This window comes from Antedon bifida, chromosome 9 (genome assembly GCF_963402885.1).
Source record: "Antedon bifida chromosome 9, ecAntBifi1.1, whole genome shotgun sequence".
NCBI lineage: Eukaryota > Metazoa > Echinodermata > Crinoidea > Comatulida > Antedonidae > Antedon > Antedon bifida.
In genome coordinates, this window is record NC_136234.1 from 10,517,369 (window position 1) to 10,526,842 (window position 9,474).

A 9,474-nucleotide genomic window follows, 5' to 3' on the forward strand; every position below is an offset into this window, starting at 1 on the left:
TATATTCTGATCCATGAGGGTTATCAGTATACTGTACACTGATCTTTGTTTCTGTATGGGCATGTGGCGCAGTGTGTCTGTTGAATGTTGGACTACAGATCGTGGGTTCAAATCCAATGCTCGTCGTTTCCTTGGTCAAGACACTTGACTTACTGTACATTTGCCTCTCTCCACCCAGATGTACAAATGGGCACCTGATAAGGTCAAGACACAACTTTGCACTGATTACTAGCTGCATTATGGGAGTATGTTTCCATGTATGGATCTATGTATTGGTTTCAAAAATGTCTGGTGTAATAATATGTACAGTACAGCGGTTTCACAGCATTGGGTGCTTTGTAAATCCAGGATATTTTTATTTCAGTATTTTTTTTTTAATAGTGGTGGTTGGTAGTTTGGTGGTGATGGTGTTTTTTTATGTGTAGTCAGTAGTAGTCACTGTAGTGAGAACCGGTTTTCGTTCCCTGTGGTGCCAATCTCAGGTATCAAATGGGCTACGTTCATAAATTTGTAATCTTAAAGAATTTCTCAATAATAAGCGATGTTTGTTTTTAATAACTCACTAGAATTTTTGTTAATCATTTCTTTTTCGGGTGTTTTGTTACAGTACATACTCAATGGAAAATATCAATAGGAATTTCCCACAATAAATTACAAACATGATGTGCCTTGTTACCGGTGGCCTAGGTAAACTTTTTTAAATAAAAGGTTGGATTTACTTGCATATTATACCCTCGCTAGACCCACCCAGCAACATTCAGTTGACCTCATGTTTTGCTTTTCATTCAGCTTAAGAAGTGGTCACGATTTGGCATTACGTACTTGACTGTCGCACGCTGGCCCCTGCATTGCAAACACTCAGACTTAGGCATATCGGCGGACACAGTACGCAACCTAGCAAGATAAGGAACAATACAACCTTTGTTGTTGTCTCACGCAACAGTGCGTCCACGCCTCAGGTGAGGCAGTCCAGGTGACAATGCAAATTCCTTTCCTTTGTGTTTGGTAGCGTGGCCGTTAAGTGGCCTAAAATCCAATAAAACTGGTATTTTCCTTGTTTCAATCTTATTTCTTCCCGAAATAAGGAAGACCCCGATTTAAAACGGATCCAAAGCAAAAAAACGATCTACAGTATCAAACTATATCCAAAGCTGAACTGCAACCGGCGTTTCTATAAGGTGTCGTAAGTAGGCTAGTATAGCATGTACAATGTACAACAAGGCTAACACTTAGCGTATCCTTTTCTCACACGTCGTAACGTTCTCACGTTACGAAAGAAAATGATGACGTTGGTACGTTCCCACATGAGGGCGTGGTTGCGGACTGGTCCATTATAATACAGGGGTGTTCTAAGAACTTTTCACTTTCGTATCTAAGCCCTCCCTCTGGAGAGCACGGGCTATTGTCGGTTTATACAGGTAAGCTAGCACTCATAGACTACTAACACCACTACTGGTTTGTGTAACCTAGGCCTTCTGTGGCCAATTTAATGCCACAAATTAAATGCTTTTTCTTAAATCTATTGTCACTAACATGTTCATTGTCCAGGAAGCTAGTATTCAACACCGCATATTCTTTTGTTTAACACAATTTAACACTATTTGATGGATTTTTAAAAAAAATTAATAGAGACGATTAGTAGCCTGTTTGTGGTGGTTGGAAGTTCTGAGTGCCGAACAAGGCCAACCAGTGTGATGAATATTAATTACTAATATCTTAAATATGGTAATTACAATTTTTTTTTTATTTATTTTAGAAAAGAAAAATTTCACCACTGATAATCCATCTATTTTTACAATGGAACTGCATACTGTACAAGCTGAGAAGACTACGATGATCAAAGTGCTTGATATCATCAAGAAGACTAACCATAGAGTGCAGCTGATAGCATACAATACAGATATGATTATGAGACGTTAATAAGAGTATGCATTGCAAATAGAGGATCCATTAAATAAAGATTCAGTTGTAAGTATATAAATTTACATTGTAACTTGATCAGGGTTCTCACCAGAGCTGACTAGTGCATGTTCACACTTAAACAAATCACCCATTTGACCATCTGGATAGATGAGCGCTCATTGGCTAAATCGCTTAAGGGGCACCAGAGCATGAGAAGTCCAATGCAACTACCCAGCATTGGTGGAGTGCTAAACATTTGCCCACTGTATTATACCACTGCCTGTAGATTCAAAATACTGCATACATTATACAATCTTAAAAATAAAGTAGTGAAATGAATTATAAAATAAATATACCACTCTGAATTCAACATTTAGAGAACATTAGGAGATGGGATTACTATAGGATTTACTGTACTGTACAACTATAATATCTGCAACGTTCACCATGTTTCAAGTACTGCAGTGATATAATTGTGCAAGGCCAGGTGGGGCCGCCCTGTCTAAAAGCTTCCCGACCGGTGTAAAGCTAATTTCTGATCCGCCCACCCTAAATTATTCAGTTTCTTCCGGTATATTCAACTTCAATTAATTTTCTACTGATTAATTCTAAATATAATATCAGAACGTTCAGTCGATCGCATGCTAAACAAAAGATGTACATGATTTTGTGTCACATGACACGAAACTGTTAGTTTACTGTTACACATGTTGTATTTTAAATCTTAACATGGAATTTATATTTATTTTGTTCCTAGCCTAGGCGTTGGTGTTTTTATAACTTTCTAACCTAAAGTTAGAATTAAATAATTTAGAGCGTAGGCCGTCTAGGCCTAGCCTCCTAGGTTTGAGTCTTATGTCAATGAGACCCACACCGTCGGCGAACGTCTGTCCGACCAAATCAGGCTAACCGGTGCATAGGGTGGCTACAAAATTTAGGTAGAATTTTATTTAGTGAAAGAAACATTGTGTGTGCGCGCATTGTCCATGCTTCTAAAAAGACGATAACAGTGGACTTTATTACTCTACGAACCAACTAACCTACTGTACGATCAACGTGTAATTTATCATAAACATCATAGTACGCAGCTGACTACGATACGAACAATACATTGTAGGCTACGACAAAAATATAATTATTTAACAAAATGTTAATAATGAACTTCATATACACCGATGTTCAATACATTTATACCTGGAACGTCATTGATTCACATTCATATACACCGATGTTCAATACATTTATATCTGGAACATCATTGATTCACATTCATATACACCGATGTTCAATACATTTATATCTGGAACATCATTGATTCACATTCATTATACACCGATGTTCTATACATTTATATCTGGAACATCATCGATTCACATTCATATACACAGATGTTCAATACATTTATATCTGGAACATCATTGATTCACATTCATATACACCAATGTTCAATACATTTATACCTGGAACATCATTGATTCACATTCATATACACCGATGTTCAATACATTTATATCTGGAACATCATTAATTCACATTCATATACACCGATGTTCAATACATTTATACCTGGAACATCATTGATTCACATTCATATACACCGATGTTCAAAATACATTTATATCTGGAACATCATTGATTCACATTCATATACACCGATGTTTGACAATACATTGATACCTGGAACATCATTGATTCACATTCATATACACCGATGTTCAATACATTTATATCTGGAACATCATTGATTCACATTTATATACACCGATGTTCAATACATTTATATCTGGAACATCATTGATTCATATTCATATACACCGATGTTCAATACATTTATATCTGGAACATCATTGATTCACATTCATATACAGTACACCGATGTTCAATACATTTATACCTCGAACATCATTGATTCACATTCATATACACCGACGTTCAATACATTTATATCTGGAACATCATCGATTCACATTCATATACACCGATGTTCAATACATTTATACCTCGAACATCATTGATTCACATTCATATACACCGATGTTCAATACATTTATACCTGGAACATCATTGATTCACATTCATATACACCGATGTTCAATACATTTATATCTGGAACATCATTAATTCACATTCATATACACCGATGTTCAATACATTTATACCTGGAACATCATTGATTCACATTCATATACACCGATGTTCCAAATACATTTATATGTGGAACATCATTGATTCACATTCATATTCAATTCACATTTATTTACTCATCGTTTATAAATATAGTTACATAATATAAATGATGGCAAGGATCCTGCATATATACACATTCATATACACCGTTGTTCAATACATTTTAATTTGCCTTGTTATGATTATGTGATTGAAATCCTGTCCTGTTTTTCGCTCCATTTTGTGTGAATTGTTTAATATTGACATTTTTTTTCTTTTATGTTTTTAGGTTACTAATATGTGAAAAACTGAACGATGCCATTATTTGAAGGTGAAGAAAATATTTCTGAAGTTAATGAAGGGAATTGAAAAGCCCCAGTAAGCAACCTAAATAAACAAAAATGGTTTTTGAATTTTGATATTACAATTACGATAATTGCCTAATTAACATACTTTGAGAAAAACACAAAAAACTTTGTAAAATTAATTAACATTTATTTACAATTAAACAATAGACATGTAGTCAATCAAAACACAATCATCGCCCATTTAGGTGTTAGGGCGTTGCAGCTCAATTTTTACCAGCAGTAAGATCATCTATGATATAAAATTTCTGGCTATCTAGCACAGAACTTCGTTGTTTCATAACTTCAATCTTAGGAGCGTATGAGAAAAAATGGACAATGATATGCCTTGGCTTACCGTTCGATCGTTGGCCTGGGATCGAGTGTGAAAAAATCGGAAAGAATTTTCTCAAAGATTAACTTACAGTTTTCTTTTGTGTTCTCTTCCACACCAACAATTCTTACGTTATTACGACGAGAAAAGCGTTCCAACTTGTTAATTTTTGCCAACAGGTTAGTTGTACTACCTTGTAAATTAGCAACTGTTGTTTTCAGCTCTGTGACAGTCGTTTTTAATTCCTTGTTTTCATCTTCAAGGGCATCTATTCTAGCAGAATTAAACGATATTGCTTCGTAAAGCTCAGCTTTATTAGATTCTTGGCCCTTTAAAATAGATTGAAGTTTTTTTTTAACAAACGATTCAAACGATAGCTGGTCTTTGCTTTCGAATTCAGCGGGCTTGGTATTTGCATGTGTAGATCGTTACATGGCTTGTCGTGATTGGCCTAGAGAAAATTAATATGCTAAGTAGTGGGTTTCAGGAGCTCGTTGTGTAAGCCTCTTACTCCGACCGAATCATTGACCTTGTTTCTTTTTTTTCTGGCAAACCAAAAGTTTCTGCTATGGTATATTCCGGAGGATTGTAAAATTGATTTAGCTTGTATTCGGGTATTTCAAACACAGACGTTTGAAAAATCTAGAAAAAAAAATGTTTTATATAAAAATTGTGGATTGTTATAATGGTACATAGGGTAGGCATACTGTGTTTAAAAGTTAAATACATACCTTTGAATTTTCCGTTAAATGGATATAGTTTACATTAGGCTTTTTTGTTACTGTATGTTTAATCATTCTTACGAATATTCCATTGGAGATTTGTGCTGTAGGCCTATATTTGATGAGAGCGTTGTCTCATAAACGTAGACATGTTCGTACATGGTATAGGAAAAGAAATTTTTCCCGTGTAAAGTTGGATTCGAAAGAACGTAAACATTACAAAAAAGATTTAAAAGAGTATACAACAACATTATAACACATTTAAAAATATAAAACCTTAGTTGATAAATTGTTTGTTAATTAATGTCCTGCCCATTCTAAGTACAGCAAACAAGGGTACACAGTATTTTTTTTTTTTTGACAGTCTATCGTCGCCGTCTACTAGAAAGATGTCCCGTCTCTTCCAGCCTTGCCTCTCTCGTATTGGAAAAACCTGTAAGAATGTGATGTGTAATACTTTCATTTTCTTATGCTCAATATATTTCATAGATATAACATTATTAGTTTTAAAAAAATGTGAATCTATGTATTCTACAATTATTGCACCTCACCTATTGTTGCCTTTAGTCCAATTCTTTCTTTTTTTCTGGCAAACCAAAAGTTTCTGCTATGGTATATTCCGGAGGATTGTAAAATTGATTTAGCTTGTATTCGGGTATTTCAAACACAGACGTTTGAAAAATCTAGAAAAAAAAATGTTTTATATAAAAATTGTGGATTGTTATAATGGTACATAGGGTAGGCATACTGTGTTTAAAAGTTAAATACATACCTTTGAATTTTCTGTTAAACGGATATAGTTTGTATTAGGCTTTTTTGTTACTGTATGTTTAATCATTCTTACGAATATTCCTTTGGAGATTTTGTGCTGTAGGCCTATATTTGATGAGATCGTTGACATGTTCGTCCATGGTATAGGAAAAGAAATTTTTTCTGTGTAAAGTTGGATTCGAAAGAACATAAACGGCTATCGACGACATCTGTTAAAATAAAAAAAATGACTAATTTAATAACACTATTATTGTTGTCGTACACAAGATTTCTACGTCTCTTCCAGCTTTGCCCCTCTCGTATTGGAAAAACCTGCGGGTATTTCAAACCCAGACGTTTGAAAAATCTAGGAAAAAAAATTGTTATATATAAAAAATGTAGATTGTTATAATGGTACATAGGGTAGGCATACTGTATTTAAAAGTTAAATACATACCTTTGAATTTTCCGTTAAACGGATATAGTTTACAGTACATTAGGCTTTTTTGTTACTGTGTGTTTAATCATTCTTAAGAATCTTCCTTTGGAGATTTTGTGCTGTAGGCCTATATTTGATGAGATCGTTGTCTCATAAACGTTGACATGTTCGTCCATGGTATAGGAAAAGAAATTTTTTCTGTGTAAAGTTGGATTCGAAAGAACATAAACGGATATCGACGTCTGTTAAAATAAAAAAAAATGACTAATTTAATAACACTATTATTGTTGTCGTACAAAAGATTTCTACGTCTCTTCCAGCCTTGCCCCTCTCGTATTGGAAAAACCTGTAAGAATGTGATGTGTAATACTTTCATTTTCTTATGCTCAATATGTTTCATACATTTGACCTTATTAGTTAAAAAAAAATGTGAATCTATATAACTACAATTATACTGCACCTCACCTATTGTTGCCTTTAGTCCAATTCTTTTTTTTCTGGCAAACCAAAAGTTTCTGCTATGGCATATACGGAGGATTGTAAAATTGATTTAGCTTGTCTGCGGGTATTTCAAACCCAGATGTTAGAAAAATCTAGAAAAAAAAATGTTATATATAAAAATTGTGGATTGTTATAATGGTACATAGGGTAGGCATACTGTGTTTAAAAGTTAAATACATACCTTTGAATTTTCCGTTAAACGGATATAGTTTACATTAGACTTTTTTGTTACTGTATGTTTAATCATTCTTACGAATCTTCCTTTGGAGATTTTGTGCTGTAGGCCTATATTTGATGAGAGCGTTGTCTCATAAACGTCAAAATGTTCGTCCATGGTATAGGAAAAGAAATTTTCCTGTGTAAAGTTTGATTCGAATGAACGTAAACGGCCATCGACGACATCTGTTAAAATAAAAAAAATGACTAATTTAGTAACACTATTATTGTTGTCATACACAAGATTTCTATGTAATGTTAACTCATTAGGCCTACAGGTTACAGCTGTAACTAAGACATTTTAAAATATTAAAGTTACACAGACTTTTTTATGGATTAACTTTTAAATGTTCGATTGATTAAATGGCTTGCATGGGAGCATTGAGGCAATACATTCTTCATGGCCTGTAGATCTTTAAATTGTCTTAGAGTAATAGGCCTTCTAGAATCAGAAAATCTGACCCAATTGATCAGGTGTGGCAATTTTTTGAGGCAAAGAAATCCAATTAGAATCGTTAGCGAATCTTAGCTTGTAATCAATCTGCCCTGAAGTGTATTTCTGAGGTCATGTACTGTTGGATCACCTGCTCTCTTCCCAGGTCTAATGCTGGAAACAAATTTACCATCTAATTTCATGATTTCATTGTGGTAAACCTGGCTAACTGTATATGTGAATGGTCACAAACATGCACTTTGGAAGATACATGACAAATCCAAAGAGAAATTAGAACCAGGTGATATGGTGTTCTAGTTCATGATGTTTTAGAAGAGAAAGGTGTCGTTCCCCCAACCGTAATGTAGAGACTGGAAACAATTATTATTATCGTCACATTGTTCTGACACCCCAAACTGCTTTTTGTCATTTGGTTATTATTAATCCCCATTGTAAACAACTTCGGCATACTGCAACTTTTATTCAAGGAATTGTTAAACATTTCCTTGGCTGGCTGGATGATGATCACTGAAATCAATAGTACAATTATGCTTGTAGAAAACAACTCTGCTTCCTTAATATCTTGAAGACCACTGTGACACAGTTTACTTCTTTAGGAATAGAACTTAAGTGGATGGATTGTTTACCTGAATTTTGACCCCTTCAGATTTTTCATGCTATGGTTCCGTCACCCAAAGTTTTATAATTGTAATGTAAAAGCTTTTTATGAACACACATTAAACAAAAACATTGGAATAATTGTGAAAGTTTAATACCGATTATATTTATTATATTAATGTTGTTGTTAGCAGGCAACACATCAAACTGTTAGGAACAATAGATAGCTGATCATACCTGATTAATGGTAGTTACATAATTATCAATACTTTTATTCATACAAGACTGAGTATATAAAAAGATATAGTATAAACATTAAAAATACACATAAATTGATGTATAAATTGTTAAACACATTGCGTTTGTGATCACCACATGAATATTACACTAGGAATTCAGTGCAGACTGTGACGAAAGCTAGTTTAATTGACAATATCACTTTTATGATTGATTTTTATTTTGGTATTTTACTTAGAATTAATTTTACAATATTTATTTTTGAATACTATGTAATTGAATTCATGTAATTTCAAACTTAATTTAATGACTTTTTATAGATTTTCCTGTTAAGGCTTCATATTATTTGATAAGACAAGAATAAATGAGTTATAAAAAATTGTTGAATTATATCATAATTTAGATTGGTTTACCTTAATTTTATATATCAGAAAGACTTGTAAGTTGTATAAACTAGTGATAGACAAAAATACTAATTCTCTTGAATTATATGTATTAGAGTTCATGCCTTCCAACATCTAAACTAAATACTCTTAAATAGGGTTTTTTGTATTTACTGAATACAGTATATTATATATATTTTGTACAGTTATGTTATCTATGAAAGTGAATAAAGATGAAATGAAAAGAAATATACAGTCACTGGTTACTTTTTATAACTAGTTTTTTTCACTATTGAATATCCATTAATACAAATTTATTTGAACTTTCATTGCACCAAACAGACAGTAAAATAAAATTATGTGAATACGTTTATTAGTACCATAGATTCTGACTTAAAAAATGCTTTCACAAACAGTGCTCATTTTCAG